At 39.4% G+C, this 16,627-nt stretch overlaps 1 long non-coding RNA gene across 1 annotated transcript; it reads left to right on the top strand.

Moving 5' to 3' along the window:
• Window positions 1-4,137: 4,137 nt before the first annotated feature.
• Window positions 4,138-16,308, top strand: LOC106019583 (uncharacterized). The gene is made up of 3 exons (XR_001194505.5): window positions 4,138-5,641; window positions 11,454-11,536; window positions 15,766-16,308. It is a non-coding gene; the product is annotated as an uncharacterized lncRNA (long non-coding RNA).
• The last annotated feature ends 319 nt before the right edge of the window (window positions 16,309-16,627 follow it).

The following is a 16,627-nucleotide window of genomic DNA, read 5'->3' as shown; positions in this document are numbered from 1 at the left end:
CACTGCCCATGTGGTGTTTTCTGCCCTTTCTTACATAAGTTTTCCCAAAGACACCCACCTGTGGCTGTGGGGCCCAGCTGTGCCCTGCAGTGCTGGCAGACACCAGCCTCACCTCACAGCCCTGCAGCTCCCTGCTGACAGCACCATGACACTTACACCCAGTACACATTTCTAGAAAGAGCCATAAACCAGAGTGGAATTACCTTTTCCATAACACATATAAAGCAGATCGTACGGTGCTACTTTCATGGTGATTGGCCTCCGTCCTCCTCACTACTAAAGTTTTCAGCACTACTGCAATCAAATGCTGTCACAGAAGCTTTCTCTTTACTCCTTTCACTGGCCTTGATATGTGAATTGAAATTCAGCTGAGCATCTCAAGCTGGAGTACCTTTAATTTATCTGATATGGTAATGTGGGTATGTGTTATGCCAGGTACAGTATCTCTCTGAGTTCGGCCTCTTCTTCTGCCTCTGCATTTAAGACTCATGAACAGATTGATGGTTGTGATGGTTGGATCCTGTTTGTACGTCAACAGCCTTCACTAGGGATTTATTATTTTTTTTTCTTTCTGGGCTGTGATCATCACACTGAAGCCAATGCGCTTATTTTGATTGTTCAATTTCCTCTCTGTTCTTCATCTCCCACGTGATAACTGAGGCCATAGTTTTAAGTTGGACCCCTCAGGATAATTTTTTGTTCAGAATCCTGAGGAGCAAAAAGGAGGGAATTATATAAATAACCTTCTCTGCCCAGATTCTTTGGTTGGCCCACCAGCTCATCAGGGTATCTTTCTACCACAGCTCTGCACAGTGGGAGAAAGGATGCTCTAATGACTCGGTTGTTCTTCAGGACCTACCTAGCATCTTACTGCATGTCTGATTGCCTTCCTGCTTATCACCATTTGCTAGGAGATACTTTTGCCTCTCCTGTCTCCTGTGTTATTTCCTGAACTAGCTTCTGACACAACCACCATCTCTTTGGATGCTCTGGCAGGTATGTTGGTCAGTGAGTGTGCACACAGAGGTGCCTTGGGGTCCTGCTTTGGGATTTGCCACTTTTTTTGGTCAGAAATGTGCTGGTGATATCTGTATAAAATCATATTACACTCATCTCAAGTTAGGTTGGGGTTGAGACATACAGTTGTAAGTACCAAGTACATCATAGTTATAATCTTTTGTGAAAGACTTAAGGAAGAAAATCGATGCTTAACCAACAAAAATTACATCAGAAAGATTGCTGTCTCTCTCTTTCCCTTGCCCATTTAACTAGCTGTCCCCAATGAAAGGGTTATCCCATTCAGTCCTCCACAATGCCTCTACTTTAGTGGAATATGTTAGCTTCCAGAGACTGTTTCTATCTTGAAGACATTCATGACAAATTCACAGAATCACAGCACTGGTGAAGCTGGAAGGGCCCTCTGGAGGCTGCCTGGTCCCAGCCCTTCTCCATCAGGGACACCCAGAGCCGGCTGACCAGGGTCACCTCCAGGAGGCTTTGGAAGGCCTCCAAGGAGGAGACCCCACAGCCTCTCTGGGCAGCCTGTGGCAGTGCTCCCTCACCCGCACAGCACAGAAGGGCTGCCTGGTGTTTGGATGGAATTCTTTTCTTTCATACCAAAAGCCATTTCAGAATTTGTTGTTGACCTTCTTAGCTAAATGAAGTATTATTTCACCTCTTTGTGATCTGTAAATCACACTTTTTTAAGCTAAGGGTGATCTCTTGCACAATTCTGCCTAAGGAGACAGAAAAGTCACTCCCATCCTCTGACTTGAGGTGATTCATAGGCATATATCCATGAGAAGTGTTGCTATGTGGACTTCAGGTCCACATGTAAGTATGTTAAGAAACATACTGGATACAAAAATATATGGGAATTAAGTGCAGCTGGATCATTGCTGACTCTTGCTTGAAACCAGACACCATGGCACTTGACTTCTGCAGCAATTTGACCCTCTCTCCTAGCCTTTCTCAATTCAGCTCCCTGTAACACAGCTGTCAGTCTCAGCTCTCCCTTTCCTCTCAGCCCCGTGACTGAGGCTGTGCCTACACTCCTGATGTCAGTGCCAGCTCCGGACCAACTGCATGGTGTTTACATGCTGCCAGGTTCCCAGAAAGGAATTTGTCTCATCTTAAAGCAGACTTCTGCAGTTGCTCAGGTAGCTCTTGCCCTCAAAGTGCCCTCTCTCCTTTGAATTTGAAGGTTGCCTATATGAGGGGTTTATGTGTGGACATCAACACTGCAGGCAGCGTTTCAATGTTGTCTGTGTAAAACATAAAAATTATAGGGATCTGCAGCCTAACAGGGATAATGTGAAGATAAATACATGTTATCATAATTAGACTGTTGGCTGGATAGCACTTTTGAGCTTTATCCACTTGATACCCTATTCTGTAAGTCCTCTCTCCAGTTTGTGCTTGCTCAACTAATTTCAAGCTTTCTAAATCCTAATTCCTTAAACACCTTTCTTTCTCCTCCAGAAAGATGGCTGTTACGAGTAATTTCTTTGTATGCATTGATTTGTATGATGACACTGAAGCATGTGAAACCAATTGAGATCCTAACTGAACTACCTTTAAACAAAGTAGGGCAGTATGGCAGCAAAGCCGCTGTTTGGACTGCATGTCAGCAGAGCGACCCAGTATGCTACGTAGGTTTCCAACTGTGCCGAAGTTCCCAGCACTGGGCAGGATGCTTCTGTGGGTACTAATACCCTTAGCTTGCAGTCCAAGCTGAATAGTGCCTTACTGAGTGCTGTGGGATGAATTCTGGCACAGAAAGAGAGATCAAACGCCATACCCCGGCACATGTCCTGGGTGATTGAGCATTTATTGCAGAACCTCAGTGTTGCTGGATATTAAGTAATTATGGATATCTGTCTCTGTTTTGGCAATGCTGGGGATTCATTACTTACATGATTTTGGCAGTGCTGAGGTCTGGTTTATCTTGTCCTGCTGTGTGCTTTTGGAGGCTGGAATCCCCACTCTTTTCTGAAGAAAGAAGCTGGTTTTCTGTAGTACATTTCTGATATCCCAGCTTTGTTTCAGGACCTTTGCCTGAATGGCTGGGCAAGTGGCAGCACATAGCATGGCAGGGGCAGGACTACGTGGGCAATGGTTGCCCTGCCAATGCACACATGCTGGTGCTGGTGGCCACCTGGCTGCTGGCCCTAATCACGCACCGTGTCTGGATCCCTCTGACAGCACCAGCTCGGTTCTCTTTCCTTTACCCAAACAGAGAACCTGTCGAAATGTTTTATCTTTGACATCTTCATCCATATGCCAAGTGTGAATAAAATTACTCAGCTGTTCCAAAAGAGAGGAGGAAAGAGAGATGTATGAATGGACAGACTGTGTGATCATATAAACCTCATTTCCTTAGAAAACCAAAGTAATCGTGTATCTCCAGCATCATGGAAAACAGCAAAAACTCTCTGAAATGTTACAAATATTATAAAGCATAAAATATGTCTGATTGCAGCGGAGCTATGATCCCAAGACTGGAATAAGTATGTGGAGTGGAATTGATTTCGGTGACTGGAAACCAAAACATGGCCATCTCAACCCCAATTTCTTTCCTCTTATACAGTTTTCTGAGGTAGGGTTTAATGTTTTTCTCAGAGAGAAAAGTTAAATATTTCCTTGAAGAGTATTTATAAAACTAAATAACTCTACATGCCTGTGACATCAAATCACAAATGTAGTGCTATATTGCCCTGTGGGCATGCAGATTTCAAGCTTTTCAGTATATTTTGCTATTATAACCATTTTAAAGTGCATTTCTTGCAAATGCTGTAATTTCTGGAGACACTTCAGTTGTACATTGGCTTACAGACTGTTATCACAGTTGTGGAAAGAAAAGAAGAAAATATTTCTATTTCCAAACACCAAAATCAGTCTGACAGGCCTGCAATCTCTCTGAGAGATCAATGGTGACTTCTGTTTTCCTTTGCTTGTATAACTGCTTTCCAACCCTTACACAAAAGCATTAATCCTTCCTAGAAACAAGGCACATCTATTCATAAAAAACCCTTGGAGATTTTATTGCAGTATGTTTTCAAGAAACAGTTTTTAAATGCTTTCACTTAAGCAAGAGAAATTAAAAAGAAATATTGGAGCTGGAAAAATATGAATGACTTCTACTCAGATACCCCAGCGTTTCTGACTAGCTTTGCTGTCACGGTCACATTGTTTCCATGTTATGAGGTTGTTTTCCGCATACTTGTTGGTCTGTGCCATGCATTTCAAGAAAACTGGGTTGTAGTATATGGGGACAATGTGTGACAAAGTCTAGTTTGGCTAAAGAAGCTATTCTGGATCTGCTGAGTTACAAGGTAGTGGATTCCCCAGTTCATGTCTTTGCTTCCAGAAAGCTCTGCCTTTATTATGCTGAAGTGACTCCCCACAGGCTGGTGTCTTGAATATCCTCAGTGACATTAATTTCATAACTTTTCCTGGCATCTCATTTCTGCATTGGCTTCATTCTGCATTCATACAGTTATGAAAATTTCCCTAATTTTCAATCTTAATTTTTATGTTAATACTTTATTTTATTAGTTCCTGGTCTTCCTAATGGGTTAATGAGACTGATTTATCTCTCATCTAGTATCCTTTTGTACTTCTGTGAATAATCCTGCTTCCTCTTGGTCTTTTCTTTCCCTGAAAGCTTTTCAGCAGTTGAAGATGTTCTACAGTATTTTTCAAATATTTAAAACTATTTAACTCCATATTTAAAATATAAAGTGGAGGACTGGAGTTATCTCTAGTGAAGCTTGTATTTTTGTATGTTGTTTCTATTAATACTACCCAACATCGTATTTAATTTTTTTTTCTTTTTTCTTTTTTTTTTTTTCTTTTTTTCCTGACAGTCACGGCAACTTGCATACAGTGCATTAACAGCTTTAATCTTCTCTGATATGACTGGTTGATCTCTTTATAATGGTCATTTTGATGATGTATGGATCAATTTAAATACATTTTCCCCATCTGATTCCAGTCATATTTATCTCTGCAAAAACCTTAACTGCTATACTGAAAATCAGTAGTGAGTTTTAACTGTCTCTTTTGGCCCATGAACAGGCTTCAAATGAAAAGGTTTCAATGCTTCACTCAAGAAACATAATCCATTTTAAATGCCTGGTGCTTGAAAATTCTTAGAAAGTGCAAGCTATGAATGCCTGGCTCGGCTGACCTAAGCTAGCTGCACTGCTATGATGTGGTAGAAATATAAGCATAGGTAGGGGAAACTGCTGGGATAGTGGGAAGAAGCGGGTAGCTGTTGCAAGGAGGAAAAACAACTGCAAACCTGAAAAACAGATCTAAGCTGGAACTGGCAGCAAGAGAAGTCATTTTAACGGAGCTGGGACTGAAAATTGAAGCATTATAGACTCACATGCATCTTTGACAGCAGTACATAATTTCATAGTAACCTGCAGAAGATAACCGGGTAACAGTTCTTACTGGATAACAGGAATTTCCTTCCTGAGTAACTTACTTGTGCTATTGAAGATGGAAATGTTCTCTTGTAGCTAACTCTTACAGGTTTTTCTTCTATGTTCTCTGAAGTGGATTTTCACATTACTGCTGGTGGCAGGAATTTACCCAACTCATAACCAGGATGGAATAAAACTACCTAATCCAGGTATGAAATGCTATAATGCTATTTTTTGAAGATAGCATTTCCTCCTTGCCCACATATATTTCCAGTCTGATTTATAGTCCAGATTTCTTGCATAGCATTGATTAGCATGAAATGCATTACTCAGTAAATCTTCTAATTTGGGCTACTTCTAGACTGAAACCACCCATTTCAAGGATTGTCTACATCATATTAGTGAAAAAAAAAAATATCTCTCTCTCTCTCTCTCTTTTTTTTTTTTTTTTTTTTTTAAATCTTATTTTTGAGGTAGTATTTCAGCCAATCCTGGAATTTGTCCCAGTTCCCAATAGCCGTACCCTTAAATGTTTTTGTTCAGTTCCTTTTGCTGGTAGGATACTTCACTAAGACTGGACTGGGTTATAATTACCCCCTAAAAAGACTGCCGCGGGATTTACCTGAGGAGACGTAAAGTTTCTAACAAGATCCTCCATTGCAGACATTATCTTTCCATTCTCTTTCCAGTTCTACTCTGCCAGAACCAGCAGCTTACTGGTCCCCTGAAAAACAAGGAAACATTGTACCTTCGCTTCAAATTCACACATTCTTACCCTTTGCTTACTGCGTGCTAAAACAAAAATTTAATTTCGTGTTGTTATGAAAGTGTTCCTGCTCGAACTGTATATTCATGTTGATGATCTTCTGTGATAAGATACTGTACAACTTTACAGTGTCATACACTAAGCACGGCAGCATGCAGGAGCTCACATGATGGTCATTTAATATCCATGACTCACAGTCCACAGGGCTAGGACTCCAGCCAGCTGGGATTTGTTCTAAGTGGTGTGAAAAGACAAACAGTACATGAGATATAGCTCAGATACCAAACATGGTGGCCAAGGATTTAAGAAACCATGGCTGCTTGCCCTCTCCAGTAAAAAATAAAATAAAAATCATGCAGTAGATTCATCTTTAGAATTTCATTTCACCTTTAGAATATACATATATTTAAAACTGAAGAAAAATCTGGTACCAAAATAAAGAATGTGATATCTCGACCTTCCTAGGCAGGTTTTGCATCTTTGCTCATCTCTGTTTTGTTTTCTTACCTTTGCTTTGTTTAATTTTTCAGTTTGAGTTTAATGGTGGAAATTGATAACTACTCTAACCATGCTTGTTCCTTCTGCCTGATTTTTATATTTAAAACTGCAACTTATTTTCTGTGGCTTGATATTCAGCTGGGATGGTATATAGTTGTGGAGTGCAGGAGGGATTAGATGTTACTCTGTGATTCACCCAGTCCCTGAGGAGAGCTATATAAAGATCATCCTCATCTCCTTGGCTCCAGGGAAGCTAGGGGGCAGATTATGAGCTAGCGGAAAAGACGAAGGCATCAAGGAAAACCTCACCATCTGCAAAAGAGGTTCTACAAGTGCACATCTCCCTGTTCTCACATTGTGCAGAACTGGAAAAAAAGTGTGCTCCATCGCTCAGCTACTGTTAGTATAGACATAGAGGGAGAGTTTAAAGAAAATCAAAACCACTAAAAGCCCTCTTTCCTACTTTGCAACTGTTCCTGTCACAGAAGTTGCTCAAGGTTTCCTTTTCCAAAAAGAAGATGATGATGTGGAAAGGCAGGACTTAGGGACTCTGATGTTTACAGATGCCTTTTATCCGTAGCCTGGGAATCCTGAAATATGTTTGCCTTGTAAGGGCAGGTTATTTCCAACCACTCCCTTCATTTATGTTCCTGTTAAACCCATGGCTTAAGTGGGGCTTCTGTGCTGGAGAGATTTTGCCCTGGCCGTCTGCCCAGGGATGGATTGCAGCAGAGTAGACTCTGACAGAAATAGGTGGTTATGTGTGTAGACCTCTAAGTCTTGAAATGAGAATATCACTGCTAGAGGTCAAGGTTTATGTTTGCCAATATTTCCCTCATTTACTGAAGTCAGTTGACTCTCCATTGCCAGTGGTGGTTATTTTAGTAACATGCTCACAATGGTGTGGATTTTCTCATTTCAGTCTTTACAAAAACAGCACAGTGTTGGATACTTTTGCCTCTGAGACTTCATTAATAAGTCCAAACTCAGTGCTCTCATGCTAAAATTTCCTCTAGACTATTTTGTTTACCAGTGAAATTGTTTTAGATACATTTCTATGAAATACTTAATTTTATTCTTACAAGTTTTATCTAAGGTTTTAATTCTCCAGAAACTCATCTTTCATAATTATACAGGAGCAAGAAAAGAAAATCAAAACTTTTTTTTTTCTTTTTTTTTCCCCCCTAAACTTATCTGCAGCATTTTTAGATTGCTTTTCAAACCACTTTTGGAATTATGGATTTAAAACCAAATGTCTGATAGCTGCTCCTTACTTTGCTCTTCCATGCTTTTTAAGGAAGAATCAAGATGTGATTTGGAAAGTTTCAAGAGAGAAAGAACCTGAAAGCTGACAACTATAACAACACCTGCCTCAGCTTTCTGTGTTCCGAGTGGCATATTTAGTTATATTTATCCTTCTATTTTTGCATCATTATTTTGTCCCACATCTCATCACATGCAGTAGAGTTTTGCTGCTTCAAATTCTATGTCAACTGTAAAGTCACTGCTAGATGTAGGCTATTCAAGATAAAATGACTTTCCAAAGAGCAGTTATATTTTCTTTCAGTTTTGAATTGAATTTTGCTGTAGCACTATCTAGTATTAGCATTGACTTACTAAGGCTTTACTGACATTGCTTTTGTTTTTAATGCCCATTATGTTAAAATGGTTCTGTTTGTTTGTTTTTGTTTAAATATGTGTTGCTGTTCATATTACTGAAAGTAAACTCAAAGAGCCTTTTAGAAGGAAATGAGATTTGTGATGATACTCAGTTCCTTGGAGAGTAATTTTATCCTTAGATGGAAGTTTGAGAACACTATTCTAGCATAAATAAGTTTTCCTTAGTTATAAGGACATATACGTATAAGAATTTCCAGACAATTATGTCCTAGAAGACCGAGTCCAACTTTTTGAATTTGAACTGAATTTTTGGACTTAGACTTGAACTTGAATTGGCTCCTCTGTGAATTTCATGAAGTTCAGGAAGTGCTTGATCCAAGTGCATGGTCCTGCACCTGGACTGGGGCAATCCCAAGCACAAATGCAGACTGGGTGGAGAATGGTTTTGAGAGCAGCCCTGAGGAGAAGGATTTTGGGGTGATGGTTGATGACAAACTCAACGTGAACTGGAAAAGTGTGCTTGCAGCCCAGAAACCCAGCTGTAGCCTGGACCACATCAAAAGAAGCATGACCAGAAGGTCAAGGGAGGTGATTCTACCCTTCTGTTCTGCTCTCATGAAATCCCATGTAGTCTACTGCATTCAGCACAGGAGCCCCCAGCGTAAGAGTGGTATGGACCAGCTGGAGCAATTTAGAACTAAGGAAGAAATTATTCATGATGAGGATGGTGAGGCACTAGAAGAGGTTGCCTAGAAAAGCTGTGGATGTCCCATTCCTGTAAATGTTCAAGGTCAGGTTGGATGGGGCTTTGAGCAACCTTGTCTACTGGGAGGTGTCCCTGCCCATGGCAGGGGGGTTGGAACTGGGTGGTCTTTAAGGTTCCTTCCAACCGTTCTATGATTCTATTCTTTGATTCCATAGATTTGACTGAGACAGAAACCCAATTCAATTGGTTTATGGGAGTCTAAAAGATGCCAAAATACATAGAAACAATTTACATTGAATAAAAAAGTAGTATTCATTTAAAAATAGAGGTTTGTAATGACTTCATTAGATTCAGGATTTTACCATAGAATAGTGAAACACAGAAATGAATAGAAATGAGCAATACACTGCACCGCCTCCTTTGAGCTCTGAACACAAATCATAGAATCACAGAATCATTTAGGTTGGAAAAGTCCTCTGAGAACATCTAGACCTACCTTTAAATCACTTTTGGTATGAAGGTTGGACCTCAACAAAGCAGTGCTTCTTTGGAGGTGTGAGATGTGTTACACATAATGATGAATCCATAGGGCTACCCACTGGATTTTTTTTGTTTGGTTTGCATTTTCTTGGCAATAACATGAGAAAGGGAGAGTTGAATTTGTAAATATTTGTCCTCTATTATCAGATTATGTTGCTAAGATGTGTTTAAGAATTTGACTAACTGGCATCAATTTCTTTACTCTGTGACAGTCTAACCCATATTTATTCCAGATTTCTGAGCACTGAATAAAAAAATTTCTAGAAGAGCATTTCAGTCACTTTTTGACAATAACTGTTCATTTCTAGCAGTTTCTGCTAAGTGTTGAGCTACTGACACACCATCTTGGATCAGCTAAGGTCTGCAGTCTACTGATGCTTTCTGGTAGACGTATGGGAATAAATGGATAGGATTATAATTTTTTCAGTCAAAATATGAGTTACAAAGAACATATAACACCTTTTGCAGAAGTATTATGTAAATTAATTATACGAATGCCATATAATCAGGAAAGAAAAAAAAAATAAAAAAAAAAATGTAAAGGGAATGAGATGTTGCTTGGGTTCAAAAGAATTTCTTTCCTCTGCCTTGCTCTATGGCTTATGTTACCAAAAGGGAAAGAGCCATAGCACTCTGTTGATTGGAAAAATATTGCACGTTGGTATTCTGAGACATGCAAAGCAGGTAATTGTTTCTTTAGGTGTGCAGGGGTGCAAACAGCTTCAGCAGCACACATGGAAGAGAAGAACAAGTGGTTAGTGGAGAACTCCCCCCTCCTCCCTTTGTCATCCACAATGATTTATGAACCTCTCTGCAGCCCCGTCCCAGTCTTTTCAGTGAAAGAATCCAGTTAGTTTCTCATAATGGCAGAAGTAATTAAAAAGGGGATCAACTTCAGAGGAACATAAAACACACACAAAAAGTCTGTCTCTTTAATGATATCCCCTACATCCTTTACTGGTGGGGATTCTGCTAATCTAATACCTGTTAATTTTCTTTCTAATTAGGGCTATAGCTCACCAAAGGCTGTTTTATATGTAATGTAGGTATGGTCAAAGGGCCTAATCCTCAGTCAGGTAAAGAATCTGAAGCTATGGAAAGAGATAGCAGAAGAAGTGAGTGGAAGACAGAAAGACACAATACACAAGACACTGGAAGATCAATAGTTCTTTTTATCTTGGCTGAAAACCACCATGAAAGATGCATGGATCTTGTAGTATGAATAGAAGGGGATTTACAGGAAGAGAACTCAATGTAGTCATAAATGTCTAGGCTTTCACTGAAGTCATGTTTTAGGCAATGTGATGTAAAAAAAATCACAGGCCTTTTGAAAAAAATCAGAAAATTATTACCACTACGCTGTTATTAGAATTGAATTACAAATATCTGGCTTCATCCTTCTCCCTCCATGGTGTCCCCACAGCTTTGAAGTGAGACAAAGAGAACACCAGGCTGCTGGCTAAAGACTGTCTCTGAAAAGGAACTGTATATGGACATGTATGACCTCTTTTGAGGTCAAATGTTCCACTTGATAGTCTGGAATTTCTCAATGAAAAAGAGTTTTAAAAGTTAAAAAGTTTTAAAAGTTAAGATTTTGCTGAGCCTGAGTATTTTCCAAATATTTTTCATTGATTTAAAACATAGGTGTCTTGAAAAATTCCTGCTGGAGTTGCTGGATTCCTGGAAAAGCAGGTATTTCATAACTGTTTCAGGGGACATAATAATTTCCTACAATTTTTCAGTCTTACATAAATTAAACTTGGAAAAAAAGTATTAGGGTATTCAGTGTTTATTCTGTTATTTGCAAAGGTAGTTCTTTACTATACAATATCAAAAGCATGACCCAGCTAAAATGAGTATATGGAGCTTTCACTGTTCTGTTCCTTAAAAGGTCACACTGGACTCATTTGCAAAGCTGGAAGAACAAACTTCAGGAATTCACTTGAAGAACTTGCACTTGAAGGAAATTTGCAGGTATTGTCGCACTGGGAATGGGAGATTGGCTTCTACCAGGAGATGGATAGGAGGACACTGTGAGAGGATGTGTGGAAAGTCTTTGGATCCTAAAGGAGTTTATGTGCATCATTAATGCTGGTAGTAATAGAGGGCACCAATCAGGAGGAAATTTTTTAATCAGGAGATTAATTCTTTGTTTTATTAACTTCTAGTTATTACTAGTAATAACCCATTCTTCTATCACTGCAATTCTGCCCCACAAGCTCACACACTAGGTTTTAACTCCTTTTTTTAATTTAATTTAATTTGCTGATTTTTTTTTCTTTTTTTTTCCTTCCTTTTTTTTTTTTTTTTTTTTTTTTCTTTCTCCAAATATGCATGTCTTTACACACTGACAGAGCTTGCACAAGATCAAACCAAACCAAAGAAATCATCTGGAAATATCAAAGTGTTGATATAGATCAATCTCAGCGGGAGTGTTCCATAGCATTTTGTGAACCAAATTTCAGAAAAGATGTGGACCAAATAGGGGTACTCTGCAAAGATCAAAAAGAGTAACTGAAGACTGTGATGAGGAAGGATAAATAAATAAATAAATCTTAGAATTAGGTTTGTTTGAAGAGGAGAACTCCAAAGAAGGATGGGAGAAATATTCCCCGGGTATGCCAATGCAAGAAGGAGTACTCTGTTTGGAGCATTGGAAATGGATAGGATAACAGATCTAAAAATAAACAATGCAAACAATAGATCTATACCACAGTGAAGGAGATTCAGGGCCTAATTAAGGGAAAAAAAAAACAAAAACATTAAAGAGTATTCTAATACTGAATTATATTTCCTTGGAAAGCTGTTAGATTTCCATCATTAAAAGAGGCACTGGCCATTGTTTTAGGCAAGTATCTCTTAGGTATTGCTGGATGTGAGTTAAAAGGAGGAACTAGGTTGATTTCTGTGAACATTTCGAGTAGTATCTTCTATAATATGATGCACAACAATTGGGAGGGAGAGGATTATTATAGTTTAGAGGTGAAGCATGAAGAAATACCAAAAGATGTTCTTTCATATCATTCTTTTATAGTTAAATACTAAGGAAAAAAAAAAAGCCAAGGAATTATTCCTATCTTCCCTAATCCACAAAGATTTTAAATAAATAGCTGGCTGCTGTTCTATTTCATCAGATATAATGAAGCAATACCCATGTTATTATCTCTTTTCTTGCTCTATTATTGAAAGAGCAATAGAATAAAGATATAATTTTTCCTCTGCAATAGTTTGAGACATTAAAGCTCAGGTTTTGTTCTCAAATCTGCAGTGGACACACTCCCTGATCTTGCACAAGACTCAAAACCTTTGTAATATTCCATTTTGTAAATGTCATTACTCTTCTGCCTTGGAGACTAAGGTGTAAGTTATTCAATGTCTGCAGACACTTTGATCTATGTATTGCAAGGAAATATAAGATATGAGTATCTTATTTATTGTTGTTTTTACATATCCCCTCAAAAAAGAAAAGAAAAAAAAACACACTCCACTTTTCTGTTTTTACAGAGCTTTTTCAATCTTCCTGTGAACATGACTTAGAGAGACTATCTTGTGATTCACATTTTTTCTTTTCTGCTTGCTTTTCTAAGATATGAGACTCATGCAATCCTGCATTCTTTTTCTCTCACTTTCTATGCATGTACATATGTCTTTTGTATGACCTGGCTAGTTTTGGTAAGATCTGATAGAGAGCCAGAGACCTTGAGTGTCCTATGCTCCTAGATGCTTCATGAAATTGGGCCCAGAGTATAAAAGAGTGATTCTCTTTATCTTCATGAAGGGAAAATAGCTGCCTGTTATCTATCAGAGATACCAGTTGGAAAAGAGTAGTTGTAAATGTCCAGCCAAAGGAAATGCTTCATTCAGAGTCGATGGCTCTAGACAACAGGGCATCTATCTACTCCTCAGCAAAGTTTTCCTTCCTGAGTAGGCTCCCTTTCTCTGGTCATTAATAGCAAGGTTAAGAAGTGCGGTTAAGCCACTTATCCCTAGTTCCAAAACCATTTAAAATTAGGCTGCATTAGTTCCAGTGCTTGCCCAGCTACTTGTTGTCTAGTAGAGAAATTCAATTAAAAAAACGTCATGATCAGAGTCCTAAGGTTGACTTCGAAAACAACAAAAGCTGAGAAATTCAAAAGCAACGCTCTGTGCTCTTGCATTGAAACCATACATTATGAAAACACTCTATTAAGATAATACTTCACACTAAATTTTACAGTGATCATCTTTCAGTCCAGTGCAACCTGAGTACTTTAATGTTCATCCTTGTCCCCCTTAAGACTTCGTTTGCTGCTGGCTTTTCTGTGTGTGAGGAAAGCAAATGTCATGTTGGCTAGCTGCCTCTTCTCTTGAGCATGGTCACTGAAGATTGGTCCTAACCATTATTTTGTTTGTTTTTCAAATGTTCTGGGGCAAAACTATGGGACAGGAAATGGCTGAGCCTGTCTGACACTGTTGCAGCATTAACCCTGCTGGAGCAGCTGGGTCTCATTACTTTGCTGGGTGCTACTTGGCTCAGGCCAAAGTCTCTTGGCACTTTGTCACCTCTCCTGAAGCACAGCTCCTAGAAAAACTGTGTCAAGGTCCTGAATGTATTAATGGGACGGAATTGTTCTGGCAAGCCTCACATGGGTTCTCCAACCCACAGCCTCTGCTTAGGGGCTCCACTACATCTTACACCCTGCCCAAGCTACGCTGTAGGTGTGCCTATCTCTGTCTCCAGCTATGATACAGTAATGCCTGGCTATGTGCCCTGTTGAGCTGGCTGGATCCTGACCTGTGGACCAAATTCCTAGTTTGATGTTGGACCTGCCTTTTCACTATGGAATTGCCCAATGATTGTGAGATTGTGTACGACTCTTTATATCAGGGCTGATCCTGACTGGTGTTTCTGGCTTCATATTGGACCTACCCTGTCACCACAAACTTGACTTGCAGCTGGTGCCCACTGCTCCTTACATCAAAAGAATTAAGGTTGGAAACTGACTGGGACTCCACGAGATGCAAGGCTTAGTTTGTCTTAAAAATATTGAGGTGCTTCCACTACCTGACCTATTCTCTGTCCCTCTTGTGAGGAAGGTTAGCCAGATGGAGCAAAGCATTGTGATTTTGACCAGCACGTGTACGTGACATGAAATGTGCCCTTTTCCCCCATTCTTGCACATCTAAAAATCCCTGGCTAAAATTAGGCACTTACATGGACATGTTAGTATTTGCATGTTTGGTATGGGTGCACTCATGCAAGGGGTACCACTCTGACATGGCTTGCCCTAGCTAACCTCTTCCCTAAGGAATGTAAATAGCCTTCTGACAGGAGATAGTGGTACTTAGATTCCTTGACTTTCTGTTACAGGTGGAGGAAGGGAGAGAGGGAAGGAGAGATGGATATTTTAGCTCTGCTTCCCTGTGCACAGCACACATTTCTGCATGGATTTTCAGTAACAGTCATTGATGATTGCATCAGCAGTAATGTCTCTTGATGCTTGCAGTCTCTCTTAAGGAGGACAGGAACTGGAATACCATGTGGAAACGGGGCTGAAGGTGGGAGGGGATGCTCATGGCAAGTGTGTAGGGAGAAAGGAATTGCTTTCTGTGTAGAAAAGTTCCATCCAGCCCAGCATCTTCTCTCTGAGAGGAGCCAACAGCAGGTGCCTGCGGAAGAGTAGAGGAACAGACCATTTCTGGAGTGACTCCTCCCTTGGTACTTCCTTCCTCCGTAGTTCTGGCAGCCTCTAGGTTAGAGACTTCTTGGTCAAGAATCTGAACACTTCTGTCTGAAGACTCCCAGTGGACATGTGTGTATTTGCTGTCTTTCTGAGAAGTTTTTAGGCCTACCAAGCACTGGGTGACTTGTGATGCATAATTTAAATGTGTGTTGTGCAAATACACCCTCACTATTTTTTCCTGTTGTGCAAGGACTTCCCTTCTACAGATCTCCCTGAGCTTTCCAGGGCATGTTCAGAAAAATAGAGTTGTACCATCACATCTCCTGTATAATACCTCTCACCATCTGAAGATCCTTCATTTTTGTGAGCTTTTGCTGGTCAAATTTGGGTTGTCTGATTTCCTGTGTTTTGCATTCTTCCATGGGGAGGTAAAGTAGATGTTTTTCAGCTGATATATGTTGTTTCATTTGTTGATGATTTATTACACTGGGTAGAAATGGAACAACTCATTAACTTGTACCCTCGTTTATTTGTTCCTAGAACAAGTGTTCTTCCATGGCTGATGAAAAATAACTCACTTGCTCTTCTGAATTGTCAGCGGCATCTTGTACATCTACACAGTAGATAGAAGGCCAGCTTCCTTGCTGATACTTTGCTGTGAACTTCCCAAGTGCACTTTCAAATGTCCTCCTTTATGGAATTCATGGAGGTAGATGGATGATGAGGTTTACTATTTGGCACCTATTGGTGACCTTTAGTCACCAATTTAGAAGAAATGTTATACTAAACTAATACCCTTGTTAATTCAGAAGTTGACATCCTAAAGGAAAAAAAAAAAAAAAAAAAAAAAAAGCCAGTTCCTTGGGCCAGCTTATAGTAGCTTAATGAAATGTTCTTTTATATGCATTGTGCCATAGAGTTCTGGTCAGTAAGGTGCCATGGACTTTCCTTATCTGTGATCTACCCTCATTTTTCTCCTGATGATTTCCCAGCTAATTGTTTAAAGGATGCATAATTTGTTTGTAAAGGTTTCTGGCAAAATAAAATTAATAAAGATCTCAGATGTGTTTGAGACAAATAAAATCTGCCTCAGCCCTCATCTTCATTTTAAAATTTTGGAAGTAGATATGTAACAAAATGACAGAAAGACAAGGGAAACAGTTAACAAGAACAACAACAAAAACAGTTTTCTTTTTGGTAACAGTAAGGAACTTAAAACGTTTAATTATTTTCCTTTGTATAGCAGTCTTCCTCAGCCTTAAAAAAGTGGTTGAACTGGGGATATTTTATATCAATTTAAAGATGTTTTTGAGTTGAATTTGATCAGCAGTTACAATTCCACCTTAAATTCTCCAAAGATGGCACTTGCTTAGGGTTCTGAAGATGGGAATATGATCTGCTA

Source organism: Anas platyrhynchos, chromosome 2, assembly GCF_047663525.1.
Source record: "Anas platyrhynchos isolate ZD024472 breed Pekin duck chromosome 2, IASCAAS_PekinDuck_T2T, whole genome shotgun sequence".
NCBI classification, from domain to species: domain Eukaryota; kingdom Metazoa; phylum Chordata; class Aves; order Anseriformes; family Anatidae; genus Anas; species Anas platyrhynchos.
Note: the sequence above shows the minus strand (reverse complement) of the source record. Positions and strands in the feature narration are given on the sequence as shown.